At 37.3% G+C, this 25,142-nt stretch overlaps 1 protein-coding gene across 2 annotated transcripts in view; it reads left to right on the forward strand.

Annotated features, from left to right (window-relative positions):
• LOC137398468 (uncharacterized) overlaps nt 1-25,142 on the forward strand; it is a 331,058-nt gene that overhangs the window by 79,551 nt on the left and 226,365 nt on the right. The window lies entirely within an intron of this gene.

Below are 25,142 nucleotides of genomic sequence, written 5' to 3' on the forward strand. Positions count from 1 at the left end.
GCGAAGAGGAAGGAAACAGAGCTACCACACATGAAGTGTTCAAGCATGTATTGTGAAGAAGAATAAGGAGGCAGGAGCTAAAAATCGCTATTGAGATAGTAAATCTACAATGACAAGACAGTTGAACTATTTAGAAGAAGGCTTGGACAATATAGGAGGTGGCAATATCTACATGAACCACCCCCAAATTGGGTAAGTTTTTGTTGCATAATGGGCAAAAATACTCGCCAACAGAGAAGTTCTACTGCAGATAGTCCTGAAACAGATAAGAACACAATACTACTAGAAAAGATCCTTGACCGCCTGACAGCTATTGAATCTAAGATCGTTGGAATGGAGGAATAGATGAGTGCCCTGGAAACAAGTATGAACTATCATGCTGAATCGGTTGAGTTGCTAAAAGTCTATTGCAGATATATATATATATATATATATATATATATATATAAGTGATCTATAGCATTGAAATGGCAGATTCAAATAATTGTGCTAACTATTCAGTTGGCTCACTAAAAAAATTTTCAAATAACTGTAACAATCTAGGATTACTACATTGTAATATATGCAGCTTGAGCAAAAACTATAATCGACTTCTAGAATTATTGTCTGAGATTAATTTCTGTTTTGACGTAATTTGTCTGAGTGAAACATTTTTGTACGAGGACCAACACTCTTTCTTTCCGTTTTCTAACTACTCTTTTGTAGGACAAAGTCGAACTACTAGATGTGGAGGTGTGGGAGTCTACGTGCACAATGGCATGGTTATAACTGAAACTATTACAATAGAAATCTCTGGGGCGGAGGCAGTGTCTGTGATGCTTGTGGGTTCTGATAGAGGAGTGGTTCGAATTATTTGTATTTGTAGAAAGCCTTCATCGGATATGGGTATGTTCTTGCCAGACCTGGACAAGTATTTGGCAGTTTACGGTGGTCGCGGTGGCAGCAGGGTTAGTCATATTATCACGGGTGACCTAAACATCGACACTCTAAAATCAAGCTAATCTGACTATTTGGATATCGTACACCAATATAATTTTTCTAGCATTACCTCTCATATTTGCATTGACCATATTTTGATCAACTTCTCTGCCGCCAACTTAATGTGTGGAACCATTCTTAAAGATACCTCAGATCATATGCCCATTTTTGCAGTTTTTGTTAATATTTTTAGCACTAATGAAAATACGAGTTTTACTAAGTGATGCTATAGAAATTAAGACATATAAAAATGCAGAAAACTCTTGGTAATGTGGATTGGAACCTCCTTGCTTATCACTGCTTAGACCCTGACACTGCTTACAATAATTTTGAAGACAAAATTTTGGAAATTTTTAATCATTTAGCTCCAGTAAAAGAGTTTACCGTGTCTGAAAGGAAAACATTTAAAAATCCGTGGATTAACCAAGTGCTTCTAAAAGAAATACAAAAAAAAAAGTGCTATTTCAAAAGCATAAAAATTACCCCTTTAGCCCGTTATTAAAACCTAGCTATATTAAACAACGAAATAAAGTGTCTAGTTTAATAAGACAGGCTAAAACTGACTATTACACTCAATTAGTAAATTATTTGACTGGTAATCCTAGAAAGCTACGGAAAGCTATTAATGAAGCTTGTGGACGCAAAAGTAGCTGTCATTTTACTATTGAAAAGCTTATAGATAATGATAAGCACACCCTTTGTGAACCCTTAGATATAGCAAATTCTTGTAACACTTTCTTGACTGAAATAGGGCCAAACCTAACTAAGAAAATTCCATCCTGTCCAAGCTATCCATACTCTGAGCTAACGCAACATAAACCATTTACTTTCCATCTAATTGATGCTGACCTGGTTGCCAAACTCTTAAAAAATTTAAATGAGCACAAAGCTGAAGGTATCGATGGAATTCCTGCGAGGTTAGTTGGGAATAGCGCGGACTTCATTGCCGCTCCATTAGCGCACATAATAAATCAATCTATCCTGACTAGTTTAGTGCCTTCTAAAATGAAATGTGTGTAAGTTTTACCTATATCTAAAAACAAAGGTAGTAAATCCAGTCTAACTTATTATAGCCCTATTTCTATACTCCCAATTTATTCTAAAGTGTTTGAATAAGTATTAAACACCCAGCTACAATTGCACATTTAAGAAGAAAATATAGTATCTAGCTCCCAATATGGTTTCCAATCAAACAAAGGTACTAACCATGCTTTAATATAATTTGTGAACAATGCATTTGCAGCGCTAAACTCCAGCTTGATGATTATTGGTATATTCATAGACTTCTCGAAGGCATTAGATGCTCTTGACCATACAATCCTCTTGCATAAACTACAAAACCTAAACTTTGAATACAACTCTATTGATCTAATAAAACACTACCTAACTAATAGAGCACAATGTGTAAATGTAAACAAAGTCACATCTCAGTCTCTAAACATTACCTGTGGGGTACCCCAGGGATCTATCTTGGGTCCTACCTTATTCCTCCTCTTTATCATTGACTTAGTTCAAAGCGAAAATTATTTTGAAACAATTCTGTTTGCAGACGATACCACTTTATTTTTTGAGAGTAACAATCTAATAAAAGACATGGCTCAAATCAATCTGAACCTAGAGAAGTTAAAACTTTGGTGTTTTGCTAATAAACTGATGTTAAACGTAGATAAAACTAATTGTATGATAATTAAAAATCCCCAAAACAGATTCCAATTAAATGAAGTGGTTTATTTAAATGACAGACAACTGAATTACTCAGATAACAATAAATTTCTTGGAATTATCATTGATAGCTCACTAAGCTGGAAAGACCATATTGACAGCCTCCGTTCAAAACTTAGACAAAGCTTGGGTATGATTTATATAGCATCAGGATAATTACCTAGAAATGTTTCGATTTTGCTTTACAACAGTCTGATCAACAGTAAAATTATCTATTGTATTGAGGAGGCTTGGGGAAATGCACCACGGAGTCACCTAAATAAAATTTTGGTAATTCAAAATCGACTATTGAGAATAATTGTTAATAAACCTATCATACTTCTGATCTTTACAAAAAAGCAAATGTTCTACCCATACAGTAATCTCCCCCCCCCCCCCCTAGAGTGATAACTGTGCATTCAACAACACGAGCGTTTCTGGTGCCAACAAGGAGCGTTTAGGCCACGCCCCTTTTTTGTGCTAGTCAATCGTAGTAATTGACAGAACGATAACATCAGCCATGAAAATGGTCATGAATTTCCACAGTTAGGATAGTAATTATTGCTCATATTAAAGAAATGATGATTATAGTTTATTACTCTAATATATGCTTATTATTTAAAGCAATTCAATACCTACATGCCTTGTAAAGGCACTGAATAGATAGTGTTGAGTAAGTGAGTTAATGCAATCAGTTACTCCAATGATATACATCCCACACACATGGGGGGCTGTATATCATTGGTTACTCATAGATAAGATAGATAGTCATATGGGTTGTATTACATTAGTGTGATGGGAAGCTAATCGACTGCCATCAACTGAAAGTATTGACATTGTATGGTGATAGAGTGATTCATTGACCCACAGTCCACAAACAGCCCTTGCATGTAATATTAGATTTCAATACATATCAATCAAATACATAGACTAGCTTGAAGCAAAGATTTCCACTAGTTAGTGGACATCGTTGCTTGATGTAAGCAAGCAAAAAGCTTGAAAGAGTGGCAAGCGTTGTTATATGTTAGATAAAAATAAATTATACTTAATTATACTAAATTTTAATTATTTAAAAATAAAATAGACTTTTTATTACTTTATTTATTAAATAATTTTTTATTGTAATCATAGCTAAACAGATTATATTTAGCCATTACTTGCTAATTATTTTACAATTAAACATATTTACAGTTTTTTTTTTCTAATTTATTTCAACAAAACACTTCTTTCATGATATTAAATTTAAAAGTTGTAGTTTTTTTAAAAAAGCTTGAAAACCTTTACGTTTACGGTTGTTTTCTTTTTCATATTAATTTATTTGAACTGCTTAAAAATATTTTCTCATTATATGAAGTTTAAATGTTAGAATGGTAAATGTTATATAAAAATAAATTTTCTGTCCAAAGACTTTTTTATTACTCGGGCAACTCGGGTAGTACAGCTCATAGTTGATGGCAGTCGACAAGCTTTCCATCACACTAATGTAATACAACCCCAGTATGACTATCTATCTTATCTATGAGTAACTGATTGCATTAACTCATTTACTTAACACTATCTATTCAGTGTCTTTGCAAGTCATGCAGGTATCAGGGATTACGTGTATGTCACAATTTCCATTTCCATAAAATTTCCATAATTTATTTCTATATTAATTCCATTTCCATAACATTTCCTTACTTCATTTTCATATTATTTCCATTTCCATAACATTTCCATAATTTATTTCCATATTATTTCCATTTCATAAAATTTCCATAATTCATTTCAGTATTAATTCCATTTCCATAACATTTCCATAATTCATTTCCATATTATTTCTATTTCCATAACATTTCCCTTCTTCTTTTACATAGTGTTTCTATATCATTTCCATAATTCATTTCCATTTCTATAACATCTCCCTACTTCAATTCTATATTATTTCCATTTCCATAACATTTCCATATTATTTCCATTTCAATAACATTTCCATATTATTTCCATTTCAATAACATTTCCATATTTCCAAAATAAAATTTCCATATTCATTTCCCTAAAATTATGGAAATATTTATGTTTATGGAAACAATGATATACAGGGGGCTGTATATCATTGGCTGTATATCATTGCTGTATGGGGCTGTGGGGGGCTGTATATCATTGATGGAAATGGATATGAAAAAGTAAACATTTCCATAATAAATATGTTTAGTGATCCTGGTAGGAATTGAATTGCTTTAAATAATAAGCATATATTAGAGTAATAAACTATAATCATCATTTTTTTAATATGAGCATTAATTACTATCTTAACTGGAAATTCATGCTCCTTGTTTAACCCTTCTTATGGCTGATGTTATTGATCTAGTCAATCATTAAGACTGACTAGCACAAAAAAGAGGCGTGGCTTAAACGCTCCTTGTTGGCACCGGAAACGCTCATTTAGTTATCACTCTAGGGGGAGATAACTCTATGGTTCTACCTAATCGTGAATTATATCTTGTACGTATTTGCACATTGGCTCATTCAGAATTTAAAAGCTATGTAAAATCTAAGCTGGATCCACCTTATGATACCAGAAACTCTCAATTTTCTCTTCCCTTGCCACCTTCGACCTCCGCTGTTGGCCACAGGCGTTGCGCTTACCAGCTGGCGGCTGCCTGGAACGGACTGCCAGTCGGACTAAGGCGGATTAAACATCACACTGTTTTTCGACCTACTCTGAAACAATGGCTCCTTGACTCTCTGACATAGCTTTTTTTGCAGTAAATGAACTTTTGTTTTTGTTGACTGTCTACCCGGGCTCTGCACGTCGACTAGCTACGCTACTGTGCATGTGGGCCCTCATCATTAAATATAGATTGATTTCTCTATTATGTTTTTTTGAATTTTTGATGAAAATACATTGTACAAACAAACAAAAATGGGTTTATAATTATTTAGATTTAAAGAATGTTTTAATAAAACACTACATTTAGTTTTAATAGTGAAAATTAATATCTTATTACTTTTGGATTAATTTTTTACCAATGAAATTATTTCTCTTAAAATAACATTATTTTATTAACTAGAAACTCCCCTTCCTCAAAGATTTGTATTGGGTTCAACTTTGTTTCTAATATATATTACTATATTATATTTACCACCCATACGGGGTATCCGGGGTGAGGAAACAATTTTTTATATATTATATTCTATATATATATATATATATATATAAATTGTAAGTGGTACAGTATTTAAAGCAAGCACCGAGTCCATCAGCAAACTAACTACATTAAATCAAAAAACTCTTTATACTCTTTATCTTTTGTATCAGTCAACCTCAAGTAGAGTTAGATTTGTTATGTAATGAATACGCTGGACAAAACAAACTATACACTCATTCACTATTTCATTGGCTTGTGCATGTGAAAACCTTTTTAACAAGATCACAATAAGCTATCCACTGCGTGGACATTCTTACGTGGAATGTGATTCAGACATGCCTGCAGTGAGTTGCAAGTCAGATGTACGGTAGATCTACCGTCTGATTGGGTAAATCTGTTACAAAATGCTCGCAAACATCCTAAACCATTCAATGTAATTCATCTTAACACAATAATTCAACAACACAGAATACTTTAAATAGATGTACCAGAAAACTTGCCTAATGAAAACTAGGCCAGTATGTCAAGTGAAAGTTGGGAATACGGAAAACAAGCTCATGGTGTTTTATAGAGAATCATGGAATGGCAGTTACATCGAGAGTGCTATTGAAAAACCATCTAAGCTTCCTCGTTGAACTCAGTCAACTTGCATTACCACCAGTCCATTGACAACCAGCAAAGCAAAGTACCAAAATTTGCAGGCCCTTAAACAATTCTCCAAATTAGAAAATCAACTATTTTTTGACAATCTTACCACCAGGGGTGTTGTGACAGCAGATAGTGATAAAATTTAGACATTGTAGTGAAACTTCAAACTGCTATTGATTACTGCTTATGTTACTGTACCTATATTATAGTTAAATATAGTTCAAAGTAGAAAGATACAAATTTTTATTGAGCAAAATCTTTTTAGTGCATTCAAATGAAAAAAATAGGTGATGTCCGTTGCAAACATGTGTTTTCATTTTTGACCACTGAGTTACAAAAAGCCAAAACCCGGAGGTAAAAATGTTATTTTATAAGCAAAAAACTGTGTATTTGTCAAAAGTCTAGAGAAAGATAGCCGTTGGCTGTTATTATTATTACATAATATTATTAAGCAGAGCTTAATAATATTACGGTGTGAACCTTATAGCTATTACATTGTGGGACGCGTGATTCAATAGAAATATGACTTTAATTATGAAAATATGTTATAACAGTAATTTACCATTTTATTAGTGATCGCCCACTGCAGACTGGTCATTCCTTCTTGGATGTACGCAGCCTGCCGTGACCAGGCACGGATTTGGATAGTAAGGTATAGGACGATCACCGTCTCGTGGAAGTGGCCTTCACCGGTCGAGAGTCCATCCCAAAAAGGAAGAAGGATAGTTTAAATCTCCCGGTTAGATGTTACATCTGAAGACCAACGAGTGCAAGGACTGTGACGGGGGGAGGTTACCAGTACTGCCTCTATTAAGAGAAATAACTCACGCTATACCAATGTGACGTAGGCCAGCTACGCAATATTATTGGTCGTACTAATCGCGCCTAATACACTATAACGAAATGTCAACGTGGACTACAAGATGGCGGATCCAAACCATAATGCGATTTCCTACGCAGTTCCGACTTAGATAATGCAAAGGTCGAATTTCCCAGCAATGAGGAGACAACTCCTTTTCGGTAAGCAGAAACTGACAAAACGAGATATAACACCACTTTTTTTCTTTCCATTAGTTTAGAGTTATTGCGCAGAAGGTACAGTAATTCTCCGTATTTTATCAGCACACATATGATGATCTCTCATGGCTTACTAGACTGCCAGAACACGAGTCATTAATAGGGCAAAAAGTTAGTTGGTGTTATCTCCTCCTGAGTGGAGGCGACTAACTATGAAGCTTTTTGGCAATATTTATTGACAATGTTTCCAGATTTATTCAATACATTGAAATTGGTAGCTCTTCGAATCAATATTGAAATTTAATTATCTTGTAAAAAATCTTAAATTTTAAATGGTTATATGGCAGAGCTTATAAATGTCTGTAGGTAAACTGAAGCAGAACATGTCATAGCTGACAATATGACTGCGTACTTGACACGATAGGAGAATAAATTAGGTCATTACATTTTGCTTGTAGCTGTGAATTAAACCAAGCTGTTTGTAGCTAAAGCAGTAGAGATAACTTCACTCAACTCTAGAATTTCCTATCAATTAATAGTAATCAAGCACTGCCTCAACACAACAGGCGCTAGTGTAACCAATTTGAAGTTAAAAAATTATTTATAACTAAATGACGCTTTTATTTTTTACAATAATACATTATTGTAAAATTATTATTATGTATATGTGTTGAATCAGAAAGTGCCCCTAGTTACCAGTTTGTTACTAGTTATGTTCATATCATCTCCACAGAGTAATTGTTACTGTTCGTGTCCATCTACTAGTCCTGGTACTCTCTATAGTGCCAAAGGTTTTCACTTTATAATTAAATACTATACCATGCTATGTTATACTTTACTTGGTGATATTTCTGATGTTTTAATGTTATCGTTTTACCATATAAATTATATATATATATATGTATATATATATGTATATATATATATAAACATATACCCCAAGAAGGGTACAAGTACTTGGGGATTATGCAAAGCAACATCAACCACGAAGCCGAGGTACGTCACAAAGCCATTACCGAATACAAGAAACACCTTCGGCAGGTCTTACGGAGCCAGCTCAATGCCAAGAACCAAATCATGGCAATAAATACCTACGCACTGCCAGTAATAAAATATCCAGCAGGCATAATAAAGTTGACTGAGGAAGCCATCAAAGAAACAGATATAGCAACTCGTAAACTGCTGACCATGCATGGAGCACTCCACCCAAAATCTGATACTACTAGATTGTATCTTGATAGGAAAGATGGCGGTAGGGGACTCAAAAGTGTACAGCAGACAGTGAAAGAGGAGGAGCAAAGCATCAAAGCATATGCAGCCTCCTTGGCCATCTCAGATAAGTTGCTAGCTGAATTTCAATCGGCTGCTCTTACAACAGACCTACGCCCTGATGATGAGGAAATTGACTGGCACACAAAACCTCTTCATGGTGCTTACCACCAACAAATATCTAAGGTTGACGATCTTCACCAGACATATATGTGGCTGAACAAAGGAAACCTAACGGCCAATACAGAGTCGCTGATCATGGCAGCCAAGGAGCAAGTGCTCCCAACAAGGCAACTCCAAACGAAAATCTATCACACTAGAGACGATCCTAGATGCAGACTGTGCAAAGATGCACCTGAGACCATCCAACACATCATCAGTTGATGCAGGCAGCTAGCAGGGAACGCATACACTGAGCGGCATAATCATGTCGCAGGTATTGTGTATAGAAGTCTATGTGATGATTATGGCCTTAATAAACCACAACACTGGTGGGAAGCTCCTGGTAAGGTGAATGAAAATGACCGCGCTAAGATCCTCTGGGACTTCTACATCCAAACTGACAAGCATGTCCTAGCAAACCAACCAGATATAGTGGTGGTAGACAAGGAGAACAAGAGGGCTACTATAATAGATATAGCAGTACTCAATGACTACAATATAGCCAGCAAAGAAAAAGAAAAGGTAGAGAAATATCTCCCTCTTGGAGAAGAAATTGAAAAATGCTGGAATGTAAGAACAATTGTAATCCCAGTAGTCATTGGGTCACTGGGCGCAATAACACCGGCGCATAAAATGTGACTTGCCCAAATACCAACAACAATCAACTCAGGTGAGTTGCAGAAAAGTGCGCTATTGGGAACAACTAAGATCTTGAGGCGAGTGCTCAAACTCCCAGGTCTCTGGTAGGAGACTCAAGTTAGAGCAGAATTTACCACCCATACGGGATATCCGGGGTGAGGAAACATTTTTTTATACATCAATTTTTACCATATACCTATATAGTGATATAGTCATTTTAATTTTTCATTTTGTTCATTCCACTTATTAAAAGGTCTCAGCTCAGAATATGTTGAATAGTTATATCCTTACAGGTTGACTTGCAACAAAATTCACATTACAGTTATTTGATATCAAAAGATTCATCATGTGATACTCTGTTGTATTGTAGGTGTAAAATATGTGAGAATACAATTACAAGCTCTTAAAAGCTCAAAAGCGAACAGTTAATCGCAGCCACACGAGACCGCCGTAATTTGGATTCTCTTTCCAAAGCGGCTGTTACTGTATGTAGTTGTGGTAGATGGTTTCTGTTTACACTTTCATGCAACCTTATTCGTCAAAATATTTTCACAAATATACTTTACGCACTCAATAAAACCATGTCTATTGTTCTTACGCGTATGTTTTACCGTCATTATAGTGCTGTCACTTTTAGCAGATATCTTACAACTTACCATAAAAATTCATTTAATTTTTTAACCTTACCTTAAAAGAGTACATATCATTGTCTGATAATCATGACGAGCCTGTTGGTCTCCTGGGATAATCGAAAAGTTCTGCAAAAATTATTTGCGAAGTATTGGGTCACATGATCAGATTACGACTTGACAATTTGATCACGCCGAAACAAAACTGTAAAGTAGCGAGCATCTATACTTGATACGGGGTTTTCGGTAAAACCCGAAGTGTTTGTCATAAACTATTGCTGCGATAAGTTTTACATTGACCTTTTTATTGACCTTTCAATTCACGTGAAAACATCACATGAGAACATCACATGAGAACATCACGTGACAAGACAATAACCAAATTGTAATGACTACGTCAGATAAATAAAGATATTTCAATCTACGGCGGCTTTTCGTTTTTGAGCTTTTAAGGGCTTGTAATCACATTTCAACACATTTGGCACCTACAACACAACAGAGTAAGACATGGTGAATCTTTTCATACCAAATAACTGTAATGTGAATTTTGTTGCAAGTCAACCTTTAATAATTTGTATTTACATGGTAATTTATAGAGGTGCAGGATTTCTGGTGCCAGAGGAAGGAGGCCAGAGGATTTCTGGTGCCAGAGGAATATTCCCACTGCCAGGGGCAGTGGGAATATTCCTCATGCATTACTCTTACATCGCTTGGAAACACTCCGTCTAAGTGTAAGGTCATGCAGGCTTAAATACTTGTTTCCCTATTGATATTTTAGACAGTTACATGTACTATCTCAGCAGCTACAAATGGTCAGATGTCACGGTCAAAGATAAAACATCACCTTCTTGTATTATTTAGAATGTTTTACCGTAGTGAGCATGCAAAGGTCCCAGTCAGCTGTGTGATGCTGGCAGCAGTTCAGCTCTAACCTGAGTCATTGTTAGTAACTTAAGCTGACGCAGTGACTCTGTTTTATTGATTAGTAACCTAATGACCTGTTTGAATAGTTAAATTGTTCAGTTTGTTCAGCTATTGATAACCTGTTTTCTTTACATGAGCTTTTGAGGGTCTAAACATAAGTTAGGTGCTGATGCTGTGTAGAGCAAATCTGGGCTAACATTTGAACAAGCAAGTACCATGTCACAGTTATACTACAGTATATAGACATGTAGACATAGATACAGAGATGTAGTCACAACTTCAACAACACAGTTTGATGGCAGACTCATAGTTGAGGTAAGGAATATATTACTTACTCTTTATTTCTATGAATATATAAAGAAAACTGAGTAATAATGTTAGTCACTATTTTTACTTCCATAGATTTAACTATTGCTCTGTTCTAAAATACTTTATCTATACTTTATGCTCCATTTACATGCAACTAGGAACATTCCAGAAGAAAAGTCATGTGATCCATAAATGTTATCGTGATGTAACTCTGTTGACACTTTCATACCACAGTTGAATTTTGAAACCATATCATAAATATTTACAGTGCCTTTAAACTCTATTTGCACATACCAAGATAATGTATGTAATCACTAAAATTTGTAACAATAATATAAATGTATGATACTAGAAATTCCCCTGTCATACAGCCCACGACCAAAGTGATATTGGAAAAAATAAAGGGTACTGATGGTTGAGAAAAGCAATATTAGCAGTCAAATGGAACTGCAGTGCAATAGGATAACTGCAATGGTAGCTGTAATGTACTGGGTGTGGGTGTTATTATATACATGTACAACAAACAGCAATAATGAAAGGAAAATATTATATGTTTATATTTTCCCCCAGCAATAGGATAAATGCAATATTGGCCAATATTAGAAGTAAAATGCACTGATATTATTAGAATAACCAATATTATTAATATAGTAATAATATAAAACCAATGCACAATTTTGTTTACATTTCAAAACGTCCTAGCTAACAATATCAATAACTGATACTTATATAGATTTTTAGAAAATATATTTAAAAAAGTGTTTGGTCATGACAAACAGCAATAATGAAAGGAAAAGATTATATGTTTATATCTCTCCCGCTGCAATAGGAGAAATGCTATATTAGAAGTAAAATGCACTGATATGATTAGAATAACCAATATTATTATTATAGTAATACAGTAATAATAAAAAACCAATGAACAATTTTGTTTACTTTTAAAAACGTCATAGCTAACAATATCAAAAAGTATCAAAAAGAATATCCAAACTTAGTAATAGTAATACAGTAATAATAGAAAACCAATGCACAATTTTGCAGTGATCTTTAACAGAAAGCAAGTATGAGCGTTCACGCCTCTGAAGGTTTTCTGCAAACTGGAGCAAAATAAAAAAGGTTCTCGTCATAAAGGGGTATTGTAGTTCAGCCCTAGCTTGTACATAAGTTGTAAAAAATTTTGGCTAACATTTTAAATAATGAAGCATTTGGTGATTAGACAAAAAACATAAGCTGATAAACTGTGTACAACAATTTCATACCTATAAATTGGTCAACGCCTCAAACAGTCTACGTTTATTACAGAAACCTTTGAATAAATTCGATTCCAAGTAAACAATGCCTTAGACTGGTGAAATGTGCACATTATTTTTTCGCGAAATGCGCACGACTTGATCGTTCTATTCTCTGTCGACCGCAATTTCAATTTCCGGTCTTAACTTTTATTAAACTAAGCTTTTCAAGTGTTTTGGGACGATTTTCGTCCTAATAAATCTGTCTATTTGTGTATAATCCGATCAGATGGGTAAGTTTTTAGAGAATTTCGATAATTTACAAAGACTTGGTAACATATTTAAATAGGCCTATATGTGTTTTGTATCGTTATTATACTTTAACTAATCTACAAAACGATGGTTAAATTTGTTGATGAAATTTTCAAACAAAGGTTCGTCTCATTGTTGATGAATAATTTTCGTAAGTTGTGGGCACATGCATTTATCATAAAAACTCCCTAACTTCGCATCCGCTGGTTTGGTCGTGGGATAAAAAAATATATTTTATGACAGTTTTATGACAGTTTCAGATGCTAACAATAACAGTTTATTGCATAACTATTACATATGTTTATGGGATGTATAATTGTATATAATTAATAAATAATGTATTATGAGTATAAATATATTTGTATAATATATTCCAGATGTTTAGGTCAATAAGATTGAATAGTTCACCAAAATTATTTCCATATTTATTATTTCTACTTTTTTGGCTATCTAGTAAAGTGTGTATATATAAAACTGTATATAATGATAGCATATAAGTCACAACTATAAAATTATTCATGTTGTATTAATAGGTTAGACTGAGTATTACACTTGAGACTGGTTCACTATGTTGAAAGTAGGAGACAATTAAAATTATATGTTAGTGGGGAGTTATGCTCACCTTACTGGTTTTCTACTAATGTGCTAATCTAAGCACCAACAATGACCCATAGCAGCTTCAATGTTGCCTAAGAAATGCCTCAGAATTTAATACATTTCCTTTGTAGCCAGAACTTATGTCTACACAGATTGAGAGTGCTACCTTTATGACAAAGCCGACAGGTGAACAGGCGGCGCTATTTAATGTACCCAACTGTGAGGATCAATAAAAGAAGTAAACTCGAGTAATTTATATTAATTTGTCAGATAAGTTATTTACTGTAACCAGTTAATAACTGCTTGTGAGATGTGTAACTATCTGATGGACTATAAAATGTAAGAAAATTGGCCTTAATTGATAGAATATCGATAACGTTTCAGTAACACTTTCTAAAAATATGGAATGCTAAAAACTCATTTTGCATTTTAAAAAAACAATAATCATGTCTAAAGAAATGCTGCTTATGCTGACAAGAATTCTATTGGCTCATCCAAAACTGTAAAGTTTGAGTAAGTTGAACATTATTTTGCATCATATAACAATTATATTTTACAGGGATTAGCTACAACCCTGTACTACTCCACAAGAAAACTCCCAACTTTGAGTATATAAGGCAATATATATTTCTTAAGTATATATATACAGTGAAACATGGATAACCCGCCCACGGATAGCTCGAACACATGGTTAACTCGAACGGTTTCTTTGGTCTGTTCCCACGTAATGATAAATTGCTATAGATAACTCGAACTCAACACTGTTAACTCGAACTATTTTTTGCCCAAGGACTACCGATACGGTTGTTATCGCTTTAGAAAATCACTTTATTCCAAGCCATAGAGGTAAACCTCAACTTTTCGTAATTCATAAGCGTCGTTATTACTACCATCGGCAAAATATTTTTTGTCAACGACTTTTCTAAAGGTTTGCAAAAAGATAAATTTTGTCAAACATCTGCTTTGGCCTTCCAAAAGCAAGGCGAAGCGAAGTGACCATCAGATAAACTTGAAGAAAAATTGGCAAAATTGGTTTTTGTTACAACCCTTTAAAGAAAAATATGACATTTTTACTGAGGATTTCAGCCGCGATCAAGTTTTGCCTATTTTAATCTGAAAATGTCCTGGCAGTCACATCACCAAAAACCAGCAGACAAATCTCAAGTAATAGGAAAATATTTATACTCTCTGATACAAATTGTTAAAACATTACATGAGAGGCCCCTTAACTTGCAACGAACTATCAATGCTTTTGATTTATATATATTTTGTATAAGCACTGATGAATACATGCACTTGTGACAGTGTTCTCATAACTTGAACGCTCTGATAACTCGAACACTTTTTCTCAGTCCTGTGAAGGTCGAAATAGTCGAGTTTCACTGTGCCAAAAAAAAGTTGATTCCTCACCCCGGTTCACTCGTATGGGTGGTAGTTTCTGCTCTAATTCGGTTCTCCTACCAGAGACCTGGGAGTTTGAGCACTCGCCTCAAGATCTTAGCTGTTCCCAATAGCGCACTTCTCTGCAACTCTTCTGAGTTGATTGCCGTAGGTATTTGGGCAAGCCACATTTTATGCGCCGGTGTTATTGCGCCCAGTGCCCCAATGACTATTGGGATTACAGTTGTTTTTACATTCCAGCCTTTTTCAATTTCTTCTCCAAGAGGGAGATATTTCTCTACCTTTTATTTGTCTTTGCTGGCTATATTGTAGTCATTGGGTACTGCTATATCTATTATAGTAGCCTTCTTGTTCTCCTTGTCTACCACCACTATATCTGGTTGGTTTGCTAGGACATGCTTGTCAGTTTGGATGTAGAAGTCCCAGAGGATCTTAGCGCGGTCATTTTCATTCACCTTACCAGGAACTTCCCACCAGTGTTGTGGTTTATTAAAGCCATACTCATCACATAGACTTCTATACACAACATCTGCGACATGATTATGCCGCTCAGTGTATGCGTTTCCTGCTAGCTGCTTGCATCCACTGATGATGTGTTGGATGGTCTCAGGTGCATCTTTGCACAGTCGGCATCTAGAATCATCTCTAGTGTGATAGATTTTTCTCAAACATATATATATATATATATGTTTGAGAAATGTATATATATATAACTCGGCCTCAACTTGGTTAACTCGAACAATTTTTTGTCCAACGGCTACCACGAGTCAGTTGTTATCACTTTAGAACATCACTTTATACCAAGCCATAGAAATAAACCTCAACTTTTAATAGTTCATAGGCGCCTTTATTACCATCATTGACAAATATTTTTTCTCAACAACTTTTCTACCAAGAGTTTCCAACAAGTGTTGTGGTTTATTAAGGCCATACCCGTCACATGGACTTCTATACACAAGACCTGTGACATGATTATGCCGCTCAGTGTATGTATTTCCTGCTAGCTGCTTGCATTCACTGATGATGTGTTGTATGGTCTCAGGTCATCTTTGCACAGTCTGCATCTAGGATCGTTTCCAGTGTGATAGATGTTTGTTTGGAGTTGCCTTGTTGGGAGCACTTGCTCCTGGGCTGCCATGATTAGTGACTCTGTATTGGCCGCTAGATTTCCTTTGTTCAGCCACATATAGTTCTGGTGAAGTTCGCCAACCTTAGATATTTGTCGGTGGTATGCACCATGAAGAGGTTTCGTGTGCGAGTCAATTTCCTCATCATCAGGGCGAAGGTCCATTGTAAGAGCAGCCAGTTGAAATTCAGCTAGCAGCTTATCTGAAGTGGCCATAGAGACTGCATAGGCTTTGATGCTTTGCTCCTTCTCCTTTACCGTCTGCTGTACACTTTTGAGCCCCCTACTGCCATCTTTCCTATCGAGATACAATCTAGTAGTATCAGATTTTGGGTGGAGTGTTCCATGCATGGTCAGAAGTTTACGAGTTGCTATATCGGTTTCCTTGATGGCTTCCTCAGTCCACTTTATTATGCCTGCTGGATATCTTATTACTGGCAGTGCGTAGGTATTTATTGCCATTACTTGGTTCTTGGCATTGAGCTGGCTCCGTAGGACCCGCCGAAGGCATTTCTTGTATTTGGTAATGGCTTTGTGACGTATCTCGGCTTTCTGGTTGATGTTGCTTTGCATAATCCCCAAGTTATTTTACCGTTCTTCTATATCTTTGATGGTACTATTTGGCATTTTAGGCCATCTGTGAGCATAGAATGGTTTTTCTTAAGAATTAGCCGTCCACAAATCTCAATACCGAAGGTCATTCCGATGTCCTTGCTGTATAACTGAGTGAGGTGTATTAGCGAGTCAATGTCCATTTCTTTGTTAGCGTACAGCTAGATGTCATCCATGTAGAAGAGGTGGTTTATCTTGGTGCCACTCTTAAACTGGTACCCATAGTGAGTCTTCTCCAGCATATTGCTTAGAAGGTTATGGCATATGCAGAAGAGCAGCGGTGATAAGGAGTCACCTTGATAGATGCCTCGCTTAATTTTTACACTCGCCAGCTTTTTGTCATTAGCCTCCAGTTCCATCTTCCATTTGGTCATTGACATTTTGATGAATGCCACAAGAGCAGGGTGAAAATTGTACATACTAAAACACTCAAGTATCCAACTATGGGAAATTGAGTCATAGGCCTTTTTGTAGTCAATCCAAGCCATGGCAAGATTGGTTTGCCTTCTCCTGCTGTCTTGACAGATCGTCCGATCCACCAGTAACTGATGTTTGGCTCCTCGGGTGTTGCGCCCATATCCTTTCTGAGCACTGGTCATATAGTGACTCATGTGCTCTTTCAGTTTGTTTGCAACTATTCCTGAGAGCAGTTTCTAGGTGGTGGGCCCTTGCTTTGGATTTTTTATCAGAAGTACAGTTCGTCCTTTGGTCAGTCATTCCGGATGGTCGCCCTCTTCTGTTAGGCATTCCATTTGCTTAGCCATTCTAGTGTGAAGTGATGTCAATTTCTTCAACCAGAAGGCTTAAATCATGTCATGGCCAGGTGCTGCCCAGTTCTTCATACGCTGCACTTTGCACTTGATGTCCACTGCGCTGATTGTGAGTCCTTGCTGAGCCACAGTGTGTTGGTGGCTCTCTTTAAGCCTCTTCAGCCAATTTGCAGTGGTGTTATGAGTAGTCTCTTTCTCCCAGATGTCTTTCCAGAACTTTGAGGTGCTCGATCAAGGAGGATCTGAAATTGGCCTCCGCAGTTCACCTTTGAACTGAGAATACACTTTAGATGGATTATTGATGAACAGTTTGTTCATTCTCTTGTTATACCGCTCTTTGGTGTACCGCCTCAGTTGTGCCGAGAGTGCTACTAGGTGCTGTTTGGCAGATTCTAGAGCTTCTATTGTGGCTTCCCTTTTTGGACGCTACAAACTGTGGTTAGATTTTTCACTGAGCCTACTAACTTTCTTGCGCAAGTCCTTGATTTTATTTTGTAGCCTCAGCTGCCAAGTTACAATGGCTTGAAGCCTTGTTGATAGTGGCTTAATCCCCATCTCCTCCAAGACGATGATTGCCGTACTGTAGATTAAGGCATTAGTCTCACTGATTGATTTAGTTGAGATCGACTCCACTGCCAAGTCTTCTAACAGCTTCTTGGGTATGATCTTGCTAACTCTTCGTAGTGGTACCCTGCTTCCATAATCATTAGCAGCTGGCAACTTGTTGATGATATTTTCCACAAGCTCCTTCACCCTTGGGTCAAGGTCAAAGCGCATGTCTTCTTCAACTTGTGAGTCAACACAAGATCGTGTATGTGTGATGGTGTGTGATGATATGCACTCCTCGTTGGTTGAGGTTACTTGGGTGAACTGTTCCCTAATATCATCTACCTCAAGTTCTGATATGAGGTGCCGCTTGATTAGGTTACTCCTCTGGGCTACAAGTTGCTTTGCGGTTAGTGGCAATTCAGGGCGCATGTTTATCCACAGTTGGCGCATCCTTCCCATATAGCCCCACTTTTGAGGTTCACTTTTGAGGTTCACTTATAAAGTAGCACTGCATGAACTCTGTGTTATCAGTCTGAGTCCATTTGATCCGTTTTGAACCAGAAGCTTATTTTCCACTGCCTTGTCCTGGTTCAGCTACAGGCAGCGCGGACCTTGTTTGACCGGGCGACACCCGAGCCGGCATGGCTTTGGTTATTGCATCCATCATAGATGTTGTAGACGTTATACAAGCAAAGATCTTGTCTAAGGACCACCAGAAGGGTGCAGTTGTTGGGGTTTGAACCTAGGTCATAGTGATCACTGTTCCAATAGTGAGTTCCGACACCTTACCGACTGCGCTATCCATCCTATATATATATATATATATATATATATATGTATATATATATATATACATATATATATATATATGTGATTTTATAGTTTATATATATCTACTATATAAACGGCAATCGTTGTCTGTCTGTCTATCTATCTGTCTATCTATCTGTCTATCTGTCTGTCCACTTTATAGAGCGGTTTTTTCTTTTAACGTCGTACGAATTTCGGTCGTACGAAGCGAACTGAATTAATATGTGTAGTAACGGTAAATAAATTATAGAGCGGTCTTTCTTTTTCCATTCGGTCGAACGAAGCCAACCGAATTAATATGAGTACTAATTATTGTAATTTCATAATATGGACTATTAGCCGCTACTTTTCTCTGACGATTTGAGCCAAGCGGCTTATATAAAGGTGTGGCGATTCTGTTGTTTTTCTTGCACCGCTCGAGCGCATTAACCGAAATCCCCGGTTAGCACGCTTTTTAAACCGCAAATTTTCTGCCGTGTTAAAAAACACCTTTCCTGAGTTCTGCGGCCTATACAAAGGTGTCTATACAGCTATACAAATGTACTAATCATTAAATAAAATAAATTAACGAGTAGTTATTTACATGCAATTAATATTTACTGCCAACGTGTACCGAGAAGGTCACGTAAACGTTTGTTTCTTGGAGCCACTGGAAAAACGCGTTTCTCACCTACTAAATTTCCACATCAAAAAGGTAAGTGTTTCTTATACGACGTTGTATTGTCTATGAATTGCCACATCTCCACTACTTAATAACGTTGGATTTGCCACTGTTCGTGATAGTGGGTCATGTTCATTTCCTTCAGCAACCGAGTTACTAATTTTTTTCCAGCTACGAGTAGGCCTACTGTAACTTACTATTACAGAACTTTCACGAGTACTCCGAGGGTTGCGATACGCTATTGTGAAAAGAAAGAGAGCATCTGCTATCGACTTACTGTCACCCTGCATCAGCCATGACCAGCTATACGTCGCCTGCTCAAAAGTAGGCACACGCCGAAAACTGTTTCTTCATACGCCCGACAGAAAAACCAAAAATGTTGTCTATCCGCATGTGTTGCGTTGAACTAAGGGAGAGAGGGAGAGGGAGAGAGAGAGGGAGAGAGAGAGAGAGAGCGAGGAAGAGAGGGGGGGAGAGAGCGGGAGAGGGGGAAGAGGGAGGGAGAGAGAGGGGAGAGACGGAGAGAGGGGAAAGAGGGAGAGAAGGGGAGAAGGAGAGAGAGAGGGAGAGAAAGAGGGAGGGAGAGAGAGGGGGAAGAGGGAGGGAGGGAGAGAGAGGGGAGAGACGGAGAGAGAGGGAGAGCGAGGAGGAGAGGGGGGAGAGAGAGAGAGGGAGAGAAAGAGGGAGAGAGAGAAAGGGGGAAGAGGGAGAGAGAGGGGGAGAGAAGGGGAGAGAGAGGGAGAGCGAGGAGGAGAGGGGGGAGAGGGGGAAGAGGGAGGGAGAGAGAGGGGAGAGAGGGGAAAGAGGGAGAGAAGGGGAGAAGGAGAGAGAGAGAGGGAAAAAAAGAGGGAGGGAGAGAGAGGGAGGGAGACAGAGGGGAGAGGCGGAGAGAGGGGAAAGAGGGAGAGAAGGAGAGAGAGAGGGAGAGCGAGGAGGAGAGAGAGGGAGAGAAAGAGGGAGAAGAGGGAGGGAGAGAGGGGAGAGAGGGAGAGGAGAGAGAGGGGAGAGGCGGAGAGAGGGGAAAGAGGGAGAGAAGGAGAGAGAGAGGGAGAGCGAGGAGGAGAGAGGGAGAGAAAGAGGGAGAAGAGGGAGGGAGAGAGAGGGGAGAGAGAGGAAAGAGGGAGAGATGGAGAGAGGGAGATGTAACTGCATATTTGGAGTTGTTTTACGGTATGAAAGCCAACTCTCAATAAACCTTATGCTGCCCGTGAATCTGCTCTTGTAGACGGGTAATGCAGCTAGTAAACAATAAAATCCTAAGAATTATGAACTAGTATTACTAAAATTAGAGTGCTCAACAATATACTGGAGCAGCTATATACTAATACTAATACTAATAATACTATTTAATAGCAATACTTATCTTTTTTCTCAGCTACTGTCCTGTCATGACTTGCTCATTCATCAGGCTGTGTTGAAATAAACAAGGTGGTGAGTAATCTCTTCATTCCATGATCTTATTGGCTACTTTTCCCTTCCTTAGTTCTTATTGTCTAATTTCCTCTTCTTCTGATTGGCTGTTGTTTAGAAGCTGCAAAATGAGAGAGAAGATAACTTCTTGAATGACGACAGGTTGAGACTAATTCAGATTTTTTATCAAGTGTTGCTAAGTCAGGTCTATTAATGATGTAGTATTTTTCTGTCAAACAAAGGTTGCACTTTTTGCTGGAGTTGTTGTAGGATTTTTTTTGTTTTAGTACAGTCCAGTTTAGTTTGTATTCAATGTCTTAGTCTTTCAGTTTCCAAATGTGTTTGCGTAGTTCAGTTGCGTTTCGGCACCAAGCAAAACGCAACTGAACTATGCAAACACAACTTGTTTATTTCAGCCTGATGAATGAGCAAGTCATGAAACTGACAGTAGCTGAGAAAAAAGAAAATTTTTTTTTTAAATAATTTACTAGTATATAAAAAAAGTGTTTCCTCACCCCGAATACACCGTATGGGTGGTAAATTCTGCTCTAACTCGGGTCTTCTACCAGAGACCTGGGAGTTTGAGCACTCACCTCAAGATCTTAGCTGTTTCCAATAGCGCACTTTTTTGCAACTCACCTGAGTTGATTGCTGTTGGTATTTGGGCTAGCCACATTTTATGCGCCGGTGTTATTGCGCCCAGTGCCCCAATGACTACTGGGATTACAGTTGTTTTTACATTCCAGCATTTTTCAATTTCTTCTCCAAGAGGGAGATATTTCTCTACCTTTTATTTTTCTTTGCTGGCTATATTGTAGTCATTGGGTACTGCTATATCTATTATAGTAGCCTTCTTGTTCTCCTTGTCTACCACCACTATATCTGGTTGGTTTGCTAGGACATGCTTGTCAGTTTGGATGTAGAAGTCCCAGAGGATCTTAGCGCGGTCATTTTCATTCACCTTACCAGGAACTTCCCACCAGTGTTGTGGTTTATTAAGGCCATACTCATCACATAGACTTCTATACACAACATCTGCGACATGATTATGCCGCTCAGTGTCTGCGTTTCCTGCTAGCTGCTTGCATCCACTGATGATGTGTTGGATGGTCTCAGGTGCATCTTTGCACAGTCGGCATCTAGAATCATCTCTAGTGTGATAGATTTTTCTCAAACATATATATATATATATGTATATATATATATATATATATATATATATATGTTTGAGAAATGTATATATATATAACTCGGCCTCAACTTGGTTAACTCGAACAATTTTTTGTCCAACGGCTACCACGAGTCAGTTGTTATCACTTTAGAACATCACTTTATACCAAGCCATAGAAATAAACCTCGACTTTTAATAGTTCATAGGCGCCTTTATTACCATCATTGACAAATATTTTTTCTCAACAACTTTTCGAAAGGTTTGGAAAAATTTGATTTTTGCCAAACATCCGCTTAGCGATGGCCCTTCAAAGGCAAGAAAAATCGAAGTAACTTTTGCTCAAACTTCAAGAAAATATGGCAAAATTGACTTTGGTTAAAACGCTCAAAGAAAAAAGATGTCTTTTCTTCTGAGCATTTCAACAGCAATCAAGTTTTGCCAAGTTTAATATAAAAAAACGTTCCAGCAATAACATCACCTCCAACATCAAGCCCATCTCAAGTGATAGAAAAATTTCTATACTTTCTGATAAAAGTTTTTTCAAACTTTACAATAGAAGCATTTAATTTGAAATAAGCCATTTATGTTTTTATTTATGTTATAGTTTGTATATGTACATGTACAATGTATCTACTGATAAATACATGCACTTGTAACAGTGCTCTGATAATTTGAACGCTCTGAAAACTCGAACACCTTCATTCGGCCCCGGGAAGGTTGAATTATCCATGTTTGATTGTAGGTGACTTGGTGTATGCCAAGGTTGCTGAATGGTTATATGTAGATTGAGTTGCCATGAGTTTGCTATCTTTTATCCTGTGAGCGGCTTGTGATATGGAAAATGATATGATGTATGCTTCATCTTTAATATAAACTAAAAACTCTTGAGAATTTGGGTACCTGTCGTACCCGGGTACCTTGGGTACCTGGCTAAGCCAGGTATTCTAAGCCAGTCTGGTACCTTTTTCATGATTTTCACATTTTCAACACAGTCGTTCAGAATCTTCAAGGGCTTGATCGTTATCGTTACGCTATTCAAGTGACACAAAAAGTTGCTGAATTCCCTTAGTGCCTTCCAATCTCTTGGCGAAACCTTGGGCCATGCGCCTAGCTAGCGGCAACATGATCTGACAATGGTTTGCTCAATACCATAGCACTCCTTTAACGTAGCTCTAGCTGTGAAATAGGCATCATTTGTGTTAGTGGTATAGTATTCTTCTATACATTTCCGCATTCCACCACTGATAAACCTTATGGGATGTCTCAGTTTTTCATGATCCTCGATTCTTTCTGTACGCAAATATGTATCTGAGTCCACTTCCCAATCGGAAAGTTGCAACACATTTACTTTAAAGATGGAAGGCTCTACAGAATTCTTGCTGCAGTTTATGGATGCAGCTAAACTTTCAGTGAGGTGTTTGACTGCATCCAGTTCTTGCCTTTTGCTGTGTATGGTTGGCAAGGGGAGCTAACTTCTGACACCTACGCTGGTCTTTTCAAGGATATGGAGTGTGAGCCATCTCTAAGGGCTCATTGTAGCTTGTCGATCCATATGCTTGTAGCATATTGGCAGTTCTATTTGTTGAAGCAGGTATCGTTGCTTCTCTGGAGCTCTTTGCCTTGGCATCTGTGCTTCTTAGCGTTGAGATTGCTTGGCCAGCTATAACCTTTTTTTGCAGTCAAAGAGGTCTGGAGGGGTTTTTGTTTCATTGTATTCATGTACTCTTCACAAATTCTCGCTTCCTCTTCGAGCTCTTCATTTGCTTGCTGGATAGAGTTTTTTACCTCTATTAACTTTTGCAGTTCCAACTCTTGTACCTGCTTTTCTACTAGCTCCTTGAAATTGGAGACAATAGCATTATGAAATTGGAACATTTTTTCCATTTGCGCACTAGGTTTGTTGTCACACAACGTGCAGAGGTCATTGTACATCTTTGACACCACTAATGCTTTGATATTCATTTCACCACTCAAGGTAGTTAGGCCATCAAGAGCTATCACCTCAGCCATATGTACTTCTATTTGATTTAAATACCTGATGTGAGAATTTATTTTTCTACTTGAATTTAAGTTTAAGGAAATAATCTTACTTTCATTTCCTTTTAAATAGAAACTAGTAGCTCTTATTGGCCTTATGCTAGCTTTGTTAGTAAGGTCTTTAGCTGATTTACATTCTACACTAACTCGACTGCTGCTATCACTTTTTAAATCATCATCAGAGCTTATGCTATTATGACTAAGGTTTGTGCTAGAAGCATTCACATCTGCGGGCTGCTATGTTACTGAGTTTTCTAAAACTGATTTGTCCTGATCAGATTGGCTATCAACAATGCTCTCCTCAGCACTGGAGGCTGACCCCTGACCTTGGGTCATGTTTATAAACTGATTAAGTTTAAAACTAAATAGGATGCCCTTAAAGTAGATGTGGTTAGCTCACAAAAGCATTACCTAAATGAAAATAAAAACTTTTCAAAAATCTTCAGTAAGTTTGCAGCAAAGTAATACTGTGAAAATTCTATAGACAATTATTGTAAAACATTACTAAACGTCTAAAAATGTCCAATATGTTTATGCTTGAGCCTTTTCTGGAGTTCCGTGTTGTTGCTGGCACCGCTTCTGGTGATATTGCTTGGTCTGTTCTCGATGCTTGTAGATGTCTCTTGTAGATCAAAATGGCAAATGTTTGTTGTGCAGTTGTATGAGGTATCTATATACGTTGGTTGCTGACAATGGTATAAGATGTTGAAAGGGTTCTGGTGATTTTCTTAATTGGTTGTCTGTTGGTGTAGCGGTACGTTGCTACTAATGCTTTGGTTGGTGTAGCGATGCGTTGCTACTAATTTTTTCTGTAGGTGTATCGGTGCATTGCTACTAACGCTTCTGTTGGTGTAGCGGTACGTTGCTACTACCTTTTCTCTTTAACATAGAGCTAAGGCTTCACTGTAGGGTTTTATAAAAAAAAACGAAAAATTGGATTCTTATTTAGAATTACATAATTAAGGAGACTTTACTGATCTGGAACGTTGCCTCATAACTGATGGCAACAAGTAAGGCATAATTTAGTACCGTGAAGCCTGCAATCACATA

This window comes from Watersipora subatra, chromosome 6, assembly GCF_963576615.1.
Source record: "Watersipora subatra chromosome 6, tzWatSuba1.1, whole genome shotgun sequence".
Classification (NCBI taxonomy): domain Eukaryota; kingdom Metazoa; phylum Bryozoa; class Gymnolaemata; order Cheilostomatida; family Watersiporidae; genus Watersipora; species Watersipora subatra.